At 35.7% G+C, this 15,269-nt stretch overlaps 3 non-coding genes across 3 annotated transcripts; all 3 read right to left on the bottom strand.

Moving 5' to 3' along the window:
• Window positions 1-3,852: 3,852 nt before the first annotated feature.
• TRNAI-UAU (transfer RNA isoleucine (anticodon UAU)) lies at window positions 3,853-3,945 on the bottom strand. Its single transcript is given in 2 exon segments — window positions 3,853-3,888; window positions 3,908-3,945. It is a non-coding gene; the product is annotated as a tRNA-Ile (tRNA).
• A 3,504-nt stretch (window positions 3,946-7,449) lies between these two features.
• TRNAI-UAU (transfer RNA isoleucine (anticodon UAU)) lies at window positions 7,450-7,542 on the bottom strand. The gene is given in 2 exon segments: window positions 7,450-7,485; window positions 7,505-7,542. It is a non-coding gene; the product is annotated as a tRNA-Ile (tRNA).
• An 802-nt stretch (window positions 7,543-8,344) lies between these two features.
• Window positions 8,345-8,437, bottom strand: TRNAT-UGU (transfer RNA threonine (anticodon UGU)). Its single transcript is given in 2 exon segments — window positions 8,345-8,380; window positions 8,400-8,437. It is a non-coding gene; the product is annotated as a tRNA-Thr (tRNA).
• Window positions 8,438-15,269: the final 6,832 nt, after the last annotated feature.

The raw sequence follows: 15,269 nt of genomic DNA, 5'->3' as shown, positions 1-15,269 counted from the left end.
TATTGCAGAAAATCAATTTGATGCAACTGCTTTACCAACAGTATGTTAATCTTTTCCATTGCTGTTTTATTGGCTGACTGAAGGAAAATATGCAGTGCATTTGAACCAAAGCAGATGTGTGCTGACAACTTAAATGCACAATCATGTTTGTGTTTTTTCATTCTTTCTTCCATCCTTTGTAATATCATATTAAATATTAAGGTAGCAGTTTATAATCAATGACTAATGACATAAGAAAAGGAAAAAAAACTGTATACAAAGATGCTCCAGGTGAGGCTTGAACTCACAACCTCGGCATTGCTCAACAGATACTGTCTTATAAGTACCGTGTGCTGATCAATTGCGCCACTGGAGCACTTTGCAGCATTAATTGGTTATGCTAGATGTGGATTTTATTCAATACAATCAGTACAGTCATAAGAATTGAAAAAGGAAATCATTTTTGGTGATGAATGATGAGCAACAAAGGAACATGCATGCCAGATGGCACTTGAATAAGCTGTCCACTGTGATAGAAAAGGTTTAAAAAACAACAACAACAACAATGTTATCATAATTAATGTCATATTTTAGCTTCTGTGGTCATTTTTTACAAGCTAAACACTGCAAGACTGTTTTACAGTTGAAGCAAGGATAAAATATCAACTCTAGTGATGAGACACTTGCTGTAATGACTTCCAACTCAGACGGGACTTAAACCCACAACCACTTGCTTAGGAGAACAGTGCCTTAACCATTATGCCAATGGTGCTTACTGATGTTCTTATTTAAGACTGTTAGGTTTTTAATAGTCAATTATTTATTTTTGAGGAAAAAGTGAAGCTGTTTACTGTGTTCTTTGCATTACCAAGTCCAGCAAGAAATGTGCTGGTACTATCCAGAGCTGTCAGTATGGATTATCATGCTATATTGCAGAAAATCAATTTGATGCAACTGCTTTACCAACAGTATGTTAATCTTTTCCATTGCTGTTTTGTTGGCTGACTGAAGGAAGATATGCAGTGCATTTGAACCAAAGCAGATGTGTGCTGACAACTTAAATGCACAATCATGTTTGTGTTTTTTCTTTCTTTCTTCCATCCTTTGTAATATCATATTAAATATTAAGGCTACCAGTTTATAATCAATGACTAATGACATAAGAAAAGGAAAAAAAACAGTATACAAAGAAGATCCAGGTGAGCCTTGAACTCACAACCTCAGCATTGCTCAACAGATACTGTCTTATAAGAACCGCACGCTGACCAATTGCGCCACTGGAGCACATTGCAGCATTAATTGGTTATGCTAGATGTGGATTTTATTCAATACAATCAGTACAGTCATAAGAATTGAAAAAGAAAATCATTTTTGGTGATGAATGATGAGCAACAAAGAAACATGCATGCCAGATGGCACTTGAATAAGCTGTCCACGGTGATAGAAAAGGTTTAAAAAACAACAACAACAATGTTATCATAATTAATGTCATATTTTAGCTTCTGTGGTCATTTTTTACAAGCTAAACACTGCAAGACTGTTTAATAGTTGAAGCAAGGATAAAATATCAACTCTAGTGATGAGACACTTGTTGTAATGACTTCCAACTCAGACGGGACTTAAACCCACAACCACTGGCTTAGGAGAACAGTGACTTATCCATTATGCCAGTGGTGCTTACTGATGTCCTTATTTAAGACTGATAGGTGTTTAATAGTCAATTAAATATTTTTGAAAAAAAGTGAAGCTGTTTACGGTGTTCTTTCCATAACAAAGTCCAGCAAGAAATGTGCTGGTACTATCCAGAGCTGTCAGTATGGATTATCATGCTATATTGCAGAAAATCAATTTGATGCAACTGCTTTACCAACAGTATGTTAATCTTTTCCATTGCTGTTTTGTTGGCTGACTGAAGGAAGATATGCAGTGCATTTGAACCAAAGCAGATGTGTGCTGACAACTTAAATGCACAATCATGTTTGTGTTTTTTCTTTCTTTCTTTCTTCCATCCTTTGTAATATCATATTAAATATTAAGGTAGCAGTTTATAATCAATGACTAATGACATAAGAAAAGGAAAAAAAACAGTATACAAAGAAGATCCAGGTGAGGCTTGAACTCACTACCTCTGCATTGCTCAACAGATACTGTCTTATAAGTATCACGCGCTGACCAATTGCGCCACTGGAGCACTTTGGCGCATTGCTTGGTTATGCTAGATGTGGATTTTATTCAATACAATCAGTACAGTCATAAGAATTGAAAAAGAAAATCATTTTTGGTGATGAATGATGAGCAACAAAGGAACATGCATGCCAGATGGCACTTGAATAAACTGTCCACGGTGATAGAAAAGGTTTAAAAAACAACAACAACAATGTTATCATAATTAATGTCATATTTTAGCTTCTGTGATCATTTTTTACAAGCTAAACACTGCAAGACTGTTTTACAGTAGAAGCAAGGATAATATATCAACTCTAGTGATGAGACACTTGCTGTAATTACTTCCACCCCATATGGGACTTGGACCCCCTGGCTTAGGAGGGCAGTGACTTATCCATTATGCCAGTGGTGCTTACTGATGTTCTTATTTAAGACTATTAGGTTTTTAATAGTCAATTATTTATTTTTGAGGAAAAAGTGAAGCTGAATACTGTGTTCTTTGCATTACCAAGTCCAGCAAGAAATGTGCTGGAACTATCCAGAGCTGTCAGTATGGATTATCATGCTATATTGCAGAAAATCAATTTGATGCAACTGCTTTACCAACAGTATGTTAATCTTTTCCATTGCTGTTTTGTTGGCTGACTGAAGGAAGATATGCAGTGCATTTGAACCAAAGCAGATGTGTTGACAAGTTAAATGCACAATCATGTTTGTGTTTTTTCTTTCTTTCTTCCATCCTTTGTAATATCATATTAAATATTAAGGTAGCAGTTTATAATTAATGACTAATGACATAAGAAAAGGAAAAAAAACAGTATACAAAGATGCTCCAGGTGAGGCTTGAACTCATAACCTCAGCATTGCTCAACAGATACTGTTTTATAAGTACCGCACGCTGACCAATTGCGCCACTGGAGCACATTATAGCATTAATTGGTTATGCTAGATGTGGATTTTATTCAATACAATCAGTACAGAAAATCATTTTTGGTGATGAATGATGAGCAACAAAGGAACATGCATGCCAGATGGCACTTGAATAAGCTGTCCACGGTGATAGAAAAGGTTTAAAAAACAACAACAACAATGTTATCATAATTAATGTCATATTTTAGCTTCTGTGGTCATTTTTTACAAGCTAAACACTGCAAGACCGTTTTACAGTAGAAGCAAGGATAAAATATCAACTCTAGTGATGAGACACTTGCTGTAATTACTTCCACCCCATATGGGACTTGGACCCCCTGGCTTAGGAGGGCAGTGACTTATCCATTATGCCAGTGGTGCTTACTGATGTCCTTATATAAGACTGATAGGTTTTTAATAGTCAATTATTTATTTTTGAAAAAAAGTGAAGCTGTTGACTGTGTTCTTTGCATTACCAAGTCCAGCAAGAAATGTGCTGGTACTATCGAGAGCTGTCAGTATGGATTATCATGCTATATAGCAGAAAATCAATTTGATGCAACTGCTTTACCAACAGTATGTTAATCTTTTCCATTGCTGTTTTGTTGGCTGACTGAAGGAAGATATGCAGTGCATTTGAACCAAAGCAGATGTGTGCTGACAACTTAAATGCACAATCATGTTTGTGTTTTTTCTTTCTTTCTTCCATCCTTTGTAATATCATATTAAATATTAAGGTAGCAGTTTATAATCAATGACTAATGACATAAGAAAAGGAAAAAAACCAGTATACAAAGATGCTCCAGGTGAGGCTTGAACTCACAACCTCGGCATTGCTCAACAGATACTGTCTTATAAGTACCGCGCGCTGACCAATTGCGCAACTGGAGCACTTTGCAGCATTAATTGGTTATGCTAGATGTGGATTTTATTCAATACAATCAGTACAGTCATAAGAATTGAAAAAGAAAATCATTTTTGGTGATGAATGGTGAGCAACAATGGAACATGCATGCCAGATGGCACTTGAATAAGCTGTCCACGGTGATAGAAAAGGTTTAAAAAACAACAATGTTATCATAATTAATGTCATATTTTAGCTTCTGTGGTCATTTTTTACAAGCTAAACACTGCAAGACTGTTTTACAGTTGAAGCAAGGATAAAATATCAACTCTAGTGATGAGACACTTGCTGTAATTACTTCCACCCCATATGGGACTTGGACCCCCTGGCTTAGGAGGGCAGTGACTTATCCATTATGCCAGTGGTGCTTACTGATGTTCTTATTTAAGACTGTTAGGTTTTTAATAGTCAATTAAATATTTTTGAAAAAAAGTGAAGCTGTTTACTGTGTTCTTTCCATTACCAAGTCCAGCAAGAAATGTGCTGGTACTATCCAGAGCTGTCAGTATGGATTATCATGCTATATTGCAGAAAATCAATTTGATGCAACTGCTTTACCAACAGTATGTTAATCTTTTCCATTGCTGTTTTGTTGGCTGACTGAAGGAAGATATGCAGTGCATTTGAACCAAAGCAGATGTGTGCTGACAACTTAAATGCACAATAATGTTTGTGTTTTTTCTTTCTTTCTTTCATCCTTTGTAATATCATATTAAATATTAAGGTAGCAGTTTATAATCAATGACTAATGACATAAGAAAAAGAAAAAAAACAGTATACAAAGATGCTCCAGGTGAGGCTTGAACTCACAATCTTGGCATTGCTCAACAGATACTGTATTATAAGTACAGTGCGCTGAACAATTACGCCACTGGAGCACTTTGCAGCATTAATTGGTTATGCTAGATGTGGATTTTATTCAATACAATCAGTACAGTCATAAGAATTGAAAAAGAAAATCATTTTTGGTGATGAATGATGAGCAACAAAGGAACATGCATGCCAGATGGCACTTGAATAAGCTGTCCACGGTGATAAAAAAGGTTTAAAAAACAACAACAACAATGTTATCATAATTAATGTCATATTTTAGCTTCTGTGGTCATTTTTTACAAGCTAAACACTGCAAGACTGTTTTACAGTTGAAGCAAGGATAAAATATCAACTCTAGTGATGAGACACTTGCTGTAATTACATCCACCCCATATGGGACTTGGACCCCCTGGCTTAGGAGGGCAGTGACTTATCCATTATGCCAGTGGTGCTTACTGATGTTCTTATTTAAGACTGTTAGGTTTTTAATAGTCAATTATTTATTTTTGAGGAAAAAGTGAAGCTGTTTACTGTGTTCTTTGCATTACCAAGTCCAGCAAGAAATGTGCTGGTACTATCCAGAGCTGTCAGTATGGATTATCATGCTATATAGCAGAAAATCAATTTGATGCAACTGCTTTACCAACAGTATGTTAATCTTTTCCATTGCTGTTTTGTTGGCTGACTGAAGGAAGATATGCAGTGCATTTGAACCAAAGCAGATGTGTGCTGACAACTTAAATGCACAATCATGTTTGTGTTTTTTCTTTCTTTCTTCCATCCTTTGTAATATCATATTAAATATTAAGGTAGCAGTTTATAATCAATGACTAATGACATAAGAAAAGGAAAAAAAAAGTATACAAAGATGATCCAGGTGAGGCTTGAACTCACAACCTCAGCAGATACTGTCTTATAAGTACCGCGTGCTGAACAATTGCGCCACTGGAGCACTTTGCAGCATTAATTGGTTATGCTAGATGTGGATTTTATTCAATACAATCAGTACAGTCATAAGAATTGAAAAATAAAATCATTTTTGGTGATGAATGATGAGCAACAAAGGAACATGCATGCCAGATGGCACTTGAATAAGCTGTCCACGGTAATAGAAAAGGTTTAAAAAACAACAACAACAACAATGTTATCATAATTAATGTCATATTTTAGCTTCTGTGGTCATTTTTTACAAGCTAAACACTGCAAGACTGTTTTACAGTTGAAGCAAGGATAAAATATCAACTCTAGTGATGAGACACTTGCTGTAATTACTTCCACCCCATATGGGACTTGGACCCCCTGGCTTAGGAGGGCAGTGACTTATCCATTATGCCAGTGGTGCTTACTGATGTTCTTATTTAAGACTGTTAGGTTTTTAATAGTCAATTATTTATTTTTGAGGAAAAAGTGAAGCTGTTTACTGTGTTCTTTGCATTACCAAGTCCAGCAAGAAATGTGCTGGTACTATCCAGAGCTGTCAGTATGGATTTTCATGCTATATTTCAGAAAATCAATTTGATGCAACTGCTTTACCAACAGTATGTTAATCTTTTCCATTGCTGTTTTGTTGGCTGACTGAAGGAAGATATGCAGTGCATTTGAACCAAAGCAGATGTGTGCTGACAACTTAAATGCACAATCATGTTTGTGTTTTTTCTTTCTTTCTTCCATCCTTTGTAATATCATATTAAATATTAAGGTAGCAGTTTATAATCATTGACTAATGACATAAGAAAAGGAAAAAAACAGTATACAAAGATGCTCCAGGTGAGGCTTGAACTAACAACCTCAGCATTGCTCAACAGATACTGTCTTATAAGTACCGCGCGCTGACCAATTGCGCCACTGAAGCACTTTGCAGCATTGATTGGTTATGCTATATGTGGATTTTATTCAATACAATCAGTACAGTCATAAGAATTGAAAAAGAAAATCATTTTTGGTGATGAATGATGAGCAACAAAGGAACATGCATGCCAGATGGCACTTGAATAAGCTGTCCACGGTGATAAAAAAGGTTTAAAAAACAACAACAACAACAACAACAACAACAACAACAATGTTATCATAATTAATGTCATATTTTAGCTTCTGTGGTCATTTTTTACAAGCTAAACACTGCAAGACTGTTTTACAGTTGAAGCAAGGATAAAATATTAACTCTAGTGATGAGACACTTGCTGTAGTTACTTCCACCCCATATGGGACTTGGACCCCCTTGCTTAGGAGGGCAGTGACTTATCCATTATGCCAGTGGTGCTTACTGATGTTCTTATTTAAGACTGTTAGGTTTTTAATAGTCAATTATTTATTTTTGAGGAAAAAGTGAAGCTGAATACTGTGTTCTTTGCATTACCAAGTCCAGCAAGAAATGTGCTGGTACTATCCAGAGCTGTCAGTATGGATTATCATGCTATATAGCAGAAAATCAATTTGATGCAACTGCTTTACCAACAGTATGTTAATCTTTTCCATTGCTGTTTTGTTGGCTGACTGAAGGAAGATATGCAGTGCATTTGAACCAAAGCAGATGTGTGCTGACAACTTAAATGCACAATCATGTCTGTGTTTTTTCTTTCTTTCTTCGATCCTTTGTAATATCATATTAAATATTAAGGTAGCAGTTTATAATCAATGACTAATGACATAAGAAAAGGAAAAAAAACAGTATACAAAGATGCTCCAGGTGAGGCTTGAACTCACAACCTCAGCATTGCTCAACAGATACTGTCTTATAAGTACCGCGCGCTGACCAATTGCGCCACTGGAGCACTCTACAGCATTAATTGATTATGCTAGATGTGGATTTTATTCAATACAATCAGTACAGTCATAAGAATTGAAAAAGAAAATCATTTTTGGTGATGAATGATGAGCAACAAAGGAACATGCATGCCAGATGGCACTTGAATAAGCTGTCCACGGTGATAGAAAAGGTTTAAAAAACAACAACAACAATGTTATCATAATTAATGTCATATTTTAGCTTCTGTAGTCATTTTTTACAAGCTAAACACTGCTTTACAGTTGAAGCAAGGATGAAATATCAACTCTAGTGATGAGACACTTGCTGTAATGACTTCCAACTCAGACGGGACTTAAACCCACAACCACTGGCTTAGGAGAACAGTGCCTTATCCATTATGCCAGTGGTGCTTACTGATGTCCTTATTTAAAACTGATAGGTTTTTAATAGTCAATAATTTATTTTTGAAAAAAAGTGAAGCTGTTTACTGTGTTCTTTGCATTACCAAGTCCAGCAAGAAATGTGCTGGTACTACCCAGAGCTGTCAGTATGGATTATCATGCTATATTGCAGAAAATCAATTTGATGCAACTGCTTTACCAACAGTATGTTAATCTTTTCCATTGCTGTTTTGTTGGCTGACTGAAGGAAGATATGCAGTGCATTTGAACCAAAGCAGATGTGTGCTGACAACTTAAATGCACAATCATGTTTGTGTTTTTCTTTCTTTCTTCCATCCTTTGTAATATCATATTAAATATTAAGGTAGCAGTTTATAATCAATGACTAATGACATAAGAAAAGGAAAAAAAAACAGTATACAAAGATGCTCTAGGTGAGGCTTGAATTCACAACCTTGGCATTGCTCAACAGATACTGTATTACAAGTACCACGCGCTGACCAATTGCGCCACTGGAGCACTTTGCAGCATTGATTGGTTATGCTATATGTGGATTTTATTCAATACAATCAGTACAGTCATAAGAATTGAAAAAGAAAATCATTTTTGGTGATGAATGATGAGCAACAAAGGAACATGCATGCCAGATGGCACTTGAATAAGCTGTCCACGGTGATAAAAAAAGGTTTAAAAAACAACAACAACAACAACAATGTTATCATAAATAATGTCATATTTTAGCTTCTGTGGTCATTTTTTACAAGCTAAACACTGCAAGACTGTTTTACAGTTGAAGCAAGGATAAAATATCAGCTCTAGTGATGAGACACTTGCTGTAATTACTTCCACCCCATATGGGACTTGGACCCCCTGGCTTAGGAGGGCAGTGACTTATCCATTATGCCAGTGGTGCTTACTGATGTTCTTATTTAAGACTGTTGGGTTTTTAATAGTCAATTATTTATTTTTGAGGAAAAAGTGAAGCTGAATACTGTGTTCTTTGCATTACCAAGTCCAGCAAGAAATGTGCTGGTACTATCCAGAGCTGTCAGTATGGATTATCATGCTATATAGCAGAAAATCAATTTGATGCAACTGCTTTACCAACAGTATGTTAATCTTTTCCATTGCTGTTTTGTTGGATGACTGAAGGAAGATATGCAGTGCATTTGAACCAAAGCAGATGTGTGCTGACAACTTAAATGCACAATCATGTTTGTGTTTTTTCTTTCTTTCTTCCATCCTTTGTAATATCATATTAAATATTAAGGTAGCAGTTTATAATCAATGACTAATGACATAAGAAAAGGAAAAAAAACAGTATACAAAGATGCGCCAGGTGAGGCTTGAATTCACAACCTCGGCATTGCTCAACAGATACTGTCTTATAAGTACTGCGCGCTGACCAATTGCGCCACTGGAGCACTTTGCAGCATTATTTGGTTATGCTAGATGTGGATTTTATTCAATACAATCAGTACAGTCATAAGAATTGAAAAAGAAAATCATTTTTGGTGATGAATGATGAGCAACAAAGGAACATGCATACCAGATGGCACTTGAATAAGCTGTCCACGGTGATAGAAAAGGTTTAAAAAACAACAACAACAATGTTATCATAATTAATGTCATATTTTAGCTTCTGTGGTCATTTTTTACAAGCTAAACACTGCAAGACTGTTTTACAGTAGAAGCAAGGATAAAATATCAACTCTAGTGTTGAGACACTTGCTGTAATGACTTCCAACTCAGACGGGACTTAAACCCACAACCACTTGCTTAGCAGAACAGTGCCTTACCCATTATGCCAGTGGTGCTTACTGATGTCCTTATTTTAGACTGTTAGGTTTTTAATAGTCAATTATTTATTTTTGAGGAAAAAGTGAAGCTGTTTACTGTGTTCTTTGCATTACCAAGTCCAGCAAGAAATGTGCTGGTACTATCCAGAGCTGTCAGTATGGATTATCATGCTATATTGCAGAAAATCAATTTGATGCAACTGCTTTACCAACAGTATGTTAATCTTTTCCATTGCTGTTTTGTTGGCTGACTGAAGGAAGATATGCAGTACATTTGAACAAAAGCAGATGTTAAATATTAATTTAATCAATGACTAATGACATAAGAAAAGGAAGAAAAAAAACAGGATACAAAGATGCTCCAGGTGAGGCTTGAACTCAAAACCTCTGTATTGCTCAACAGATACTGTCTTATAAGAACAGCACGCTGACAAATTGCACCACTGTAGCACTTTGCAGCAATGATTGTTTATGCTAGATGTGGATTTTACTCAATACAATCAGTACAGTCATAAGAATTGAAAAAGAAAATCATTTTTGGTGATGAATGATGAGCAACAAAGGAACATGCATGCCAGATGGCACTTGAATAAGCTGTCCACGGTGATAGAAAAGGTTTAAAAAACAACAACAATGTTATCATAATTAATGTCATATTTTAGCTTCTGTGGTCATTTTTTACAAGCTAAACACTGCAAGACTGTTTTACAGTTGAAGCAAGGATAAAATATCAACTCTAGTGATGAGACACTTGCTGTAATTACTTCCACCCCATATGGGACTTGGACCCCCTGGCTTAGGAGGGCAGTGACTTATCCATTATGCCAGTGGTGCTTACTGATGTTCTTATTTAAGACTGTTAGGTTTTTAATAGTCAATTATTTATTTTTGAGGAAAAAGTGAAGCTGTTTACTGTGTTCTTTGCATTACCAAGTCCAGCAAGAAATGTGCTGGTACTATCCAGAGCTGTCAGTATGTATTTTCATGCTATATTGCAGAAAATCAATTTAATGCAACTGCTTTACCAACAGTATGTTAATCTTTTCCATTGCTGTTTTGTTGGCTGACTGAAGGAAGATATGCAGTGCATTTGAACCAAAGCAGATGTGTGCTGACAACTTAAATGCACAATAATGTTTGTGTTTTTTCTTTCTTTCTTCCATCCTTTGTAATATCATATTAAATATTAAGGTAGCAGTTTATAATCAATGACTAATGACATAAGAAAAGGAAAAAAAAACAGTATACAAAGAAGCTCCATGTGAGGCTTGAACTCACAACCTCGGCATTGCTCAACAGATACTGTCTTATAAGTACTGCGCGCTGACCAATTGCGCCACTGGAGCACTTTGCAGCATTCTTTGGTTATGCTAGATGTGGATTTTATTCAATACAATCAGTACAGTCATAAGAATTGAAAACGAAAATCATTTTTGGTGATGAATGATGAGCAACAAAGGAACATGCATGCCAGATGGCACTTGAATAAGCTGTCCACGGTGATAGAAAAGGTTTAAAAAACAACAACAACAATGTTATCATAATTAATGTCATATTTTAGCTTCTGTAGTCATTTTTTACAAGCTAAACACTGCAAGACTGTTTTACAGTAGAAGCAAGGATAAAAAATCAACTCTAGTGTTGAGACACTTGCTGTAATGACTTCCAACTCAGACGGGACTTAAACCCACAACCACTGGCTTAGGAGAACAGTTCCTTACCCATTATGCCAGTGGTGCTTACTGATGTTCTTATTTAAGACTGTTAGGTTTTTAATAGTCAATTATTTATTTTTGAGGAAAAAGTGAAGCTGTTTACTGTGTTCTTTGCATTACCAAGTCCAGCAAGAAATGTGCTGGTACTATCCAGAGCTGTCAGTATGTATTTTCATGCTATATTGCAGAAAATCAATTTAATGCAACTGCTTTACCAACAGTATGTTAATCTTTTCCATTGCTGTTTTGTTAGCTGACTGAAGGAAGATATGCAGTGCATTTGAACCAAAGCAGATGTGTGCTGACAACTAAAATGCACAATCATGTTTGTGTTTTTTCTTTCTTTCTTCCATCCTTTGTAATTTCATATTAAATATTAAGGTAGCAGTTTATAATCAATGACTAATGACATAAGAAAAGGAAAAAAAACAGTGTACAAAGATGCTCCATGTGAGGCTTGAACTCACAACCTCGGCATTGCTCAACAGATACTGTCTTATAAATACTGCGCGCTGACCAATTGCACCACTGGAGCATTTTGCAACATTATTTGGTTATGCTAGATGTGGATTTTATTCAATACAATCAGTACAGTCATAAGAATTGAAAAAGAAAATCATTTTTGGTGATGAATGAAGAGCAACAAAGGAACATGCATACCAGATGGCACTTGAATAAGCTGTCCACGGTGATAGAAAAGGTTTAAAAACCAACAACAACAATGTTATCATAATTAATGTCATATTTTAGCTTCTGTGGTCATTTTTTACAAGCTAAACACTGCAAGACTGTTTTACAGTTGAAGCAAGGATAAAATATCAACTCTAGTGTTGAGACACTTGCTGTAATGACTTCCAACTCAGACGGGACTTAAACCCACAACCACTGGCTTAGCAGAACAGTGCCTTACCCATTATGCCAGTGGTGCTTACTGATGTTCTTATTTTAGACTGTTAGGTTTTTAATAGTCAATTATTTATTTTTGAGGAAAAAGTGAAGCTGTTTACTGTGTTCTTTGCATTACCAAGTCCAGCAAGAAATGTGCTGGTACTATCCAGAGCTGTCAGTATGAATTATCATGCTATATTGCAGAAAATCAATTTGATGCAACTGCTTTACCAACAGTATGTTAATCTTTTCCATTGCTGTTTTGTTGGCTGACTGAAGGAAGATATGCAGTGCATTTGAACCAAAGCAGATGTTAAATATTAATTTAATCAATGACTAATGACATAAGAAAAGGAAAAAAAAAACAGGATACGAAGATACTCCAGGTGAGGCTTGAACTCACAACCTCTGTATTGCTCAACAGATACTGTCTTATAAGAACAGCACGCTGACAAATTGCACCACTGTAGCACTTTGCAGCAATGATTGTTTATGCTAGATGTGGATTTTATTCAATACAATCAGTACAGTCATAAGAATTGAAAAAGAAAATCATTTTTGGTGATGAAAGATGAGCAACAAAGGAACATGCATGCGGCACTTGAATAAGCTGTCCACTGTAATAGAAAAGGTTTAAAAAACAACAACAATGTTATCATAATTAATGTCATATTTTAGCTTCTGTGGTCATTTTTTACAAGCTAAACACTGCAAGACTGTTTTACAGTTGAAGCAAGGATAAAATATCAACTCTAGTGATGAGACACTTGCTGTAATTACTTCCACCCCATATGGGACTTGGACCCCCTGGCTTAGGAGGGCAGTGACTTATCCATTATGCCAGTGGTGCTTACTGATGTTCTTATTTAAGACAGTTAGGTTTTTAATAGTCAATTATTTATTTTTGAGGAAAAAGTGAAGCTGTTTACTGTGTTCTTTGCATTACCAAGTCCAGCAAGAAATGTGCTGGTACTATCCAGAGCTGTCAGTATGTATTTTCATGCTATATTGCAGAAAATCAATTTAATGCAACTGCTTTACCAACAGTATGTTAATCTTTTCCATTGCTGTTTTGTTGGCTGACTGAAGGAAGATATGCAGTGCATTTGAACCAAAGCAGATGTGTGCTGACAACTTAAATGCACAATCATGTTTGTGTTTTTTCTTTCTTTCTTCCATCCTTTGTAATATCATATTAAATATTAAGGTAGCAGTTTATAATCAATGACTAATGACATAAGAAAAGGAAAAAAAAACAGTATACAAAGAAGCTCCATGTGAGGCTTGAACTCACAACCTCAGCATTGCTCAACAGATACTGTCTTATAAGTACTGCGCGCTGACCAATTGCGCCACTGGAGCACTTTGCAGCATTATTTGGTTATGCTAGATGTGGATTTTATTCAATACAATCAGTACAGTCATAAGAATTGAAAAAGAAAATCATTTTTGGTGATGAATGATGAGCAACAAAGGAACATGCATGCCAGATGGCACTTGAATAAGCTGTCCACGGTGATAGAAAAGGTTTAAAAAACAACAACAACAATGTTATCATAATTAATGTCATATTTTAGCTTCTGTAGTCATTTTTTACAAGCTAAACACTGCAAGACTGTTTTACAGTAGAAGCAAGGATAAAATATCAACTCTAGTGTTGAGACACTTGCTGTAATGACTTCCAACTCAGACGGGACTTAAACCCACAACCACTGGCTTAGGAGAACAGTTCCTTACCCATTATGCCAGTGGTGCTTACTGATGTTCTTATTTTAGACTGTTAGGTTTTTAATAGTCAATTATTTATTTTTGAGGAAAAAGTGAAGCTGTTTACTGTGTTCTTTGCATTACCAAGTCCAGCAAGAAATGTGCTGGTACTATCCAGAGCTGTCAGTATGTATTTTTATGCTATATTGCAGAAAATCAATTTAATGCAACTGCTTTACCAACAGTATGTTAATCTTTTCCATTGCTGTTTTGTTGGCTGACTGAAGGAAGATATGCAGTGCATTTGAACCAAAGCAGATGTGTGCTGTCAACTTAAATGCACAATCATGTTTGTGTTTTTTCTTTCTTTCTTCCATCCTTTGTAATATCATATTAAATATTAAGGTAGCAGTTTATAATCAATGACTAATGACATAAGAAAAGGAAAAAAAACAGTGTACAAAGATGTTCCATGTGAGGCTTGAACTCACAACCTCGGCATTGCTCAACAGATACTGTCTTATAAGTACTGCGCGCTGACCAATTGCGCCACTGGAGCACTTTGCAGCATTATTTGGTTATGCTAGATGTGGATTTTATTCAATACAATCAGTACAGTCATAAGAATTGAAAAAGAAAATCATTTTTGGTGATGAATGATGAGCAACAAAGGAACATGCATACCAGATGGCACTTGAATAAGCTGTCCACGGTGATAGAAAAGGTTTAAAAAACAACAACAACAATGTTATCATAATTAATGTCATATTTTAGCTTCTGTGGTCATTTTTTACAAGCTAAACACTGCAAGACTGTTTTACAGTAGAAGCAAGGATAAAATATCAACTCTAGTGTTGAGACACTTGCTGTAATGACTTCCAACTCAGACGGGACTTAAACCCACAACCACTGGCTTAGCAGAACAGTGCCTTACCCATTATGCCAGTGGTGCTTACTGATGTTCTTATTTTAGACTGTTAGGTTTTTAACAGTCAATTATTTATTTTTGAGGAAAAAGTGAAGCTGTTTACTGTGTTCTTTGCATTACCAAGTCCAACAAGAAATGTGCTGGTACTATCCAGAGCTGTCAGTATGAATTATCATGCTATATTGCAGAAAATCAATTTGATGCAACTGCTTTACCAACAGTATGTTAATCTTTTCCATTGCTGTTTTGTTGGCTGACTGAAGGAAGATATGCAGTGCATTTGAACCAAAGCAAATGTTAAATATTAATTTAAT

Source organism: Pseudophryne corroboree, chromosome 4 (assembly GCF_028390025.1).
Source record: "Pseudophryne corroboree isolate aPseCor3 chromosome 4, aPseCor3.hap2, whole genome shotgun sequence".
Taxonomy (NCBI): Eukaryota; Metazoa; Chordata; class Amphibia; order Anura; family Myobatrachidae; genus Pseudophryne; species Pseudophryne corroboree.
This window is presented reverse-complemented; position numbering and strand designations above follow the sequence as displayed.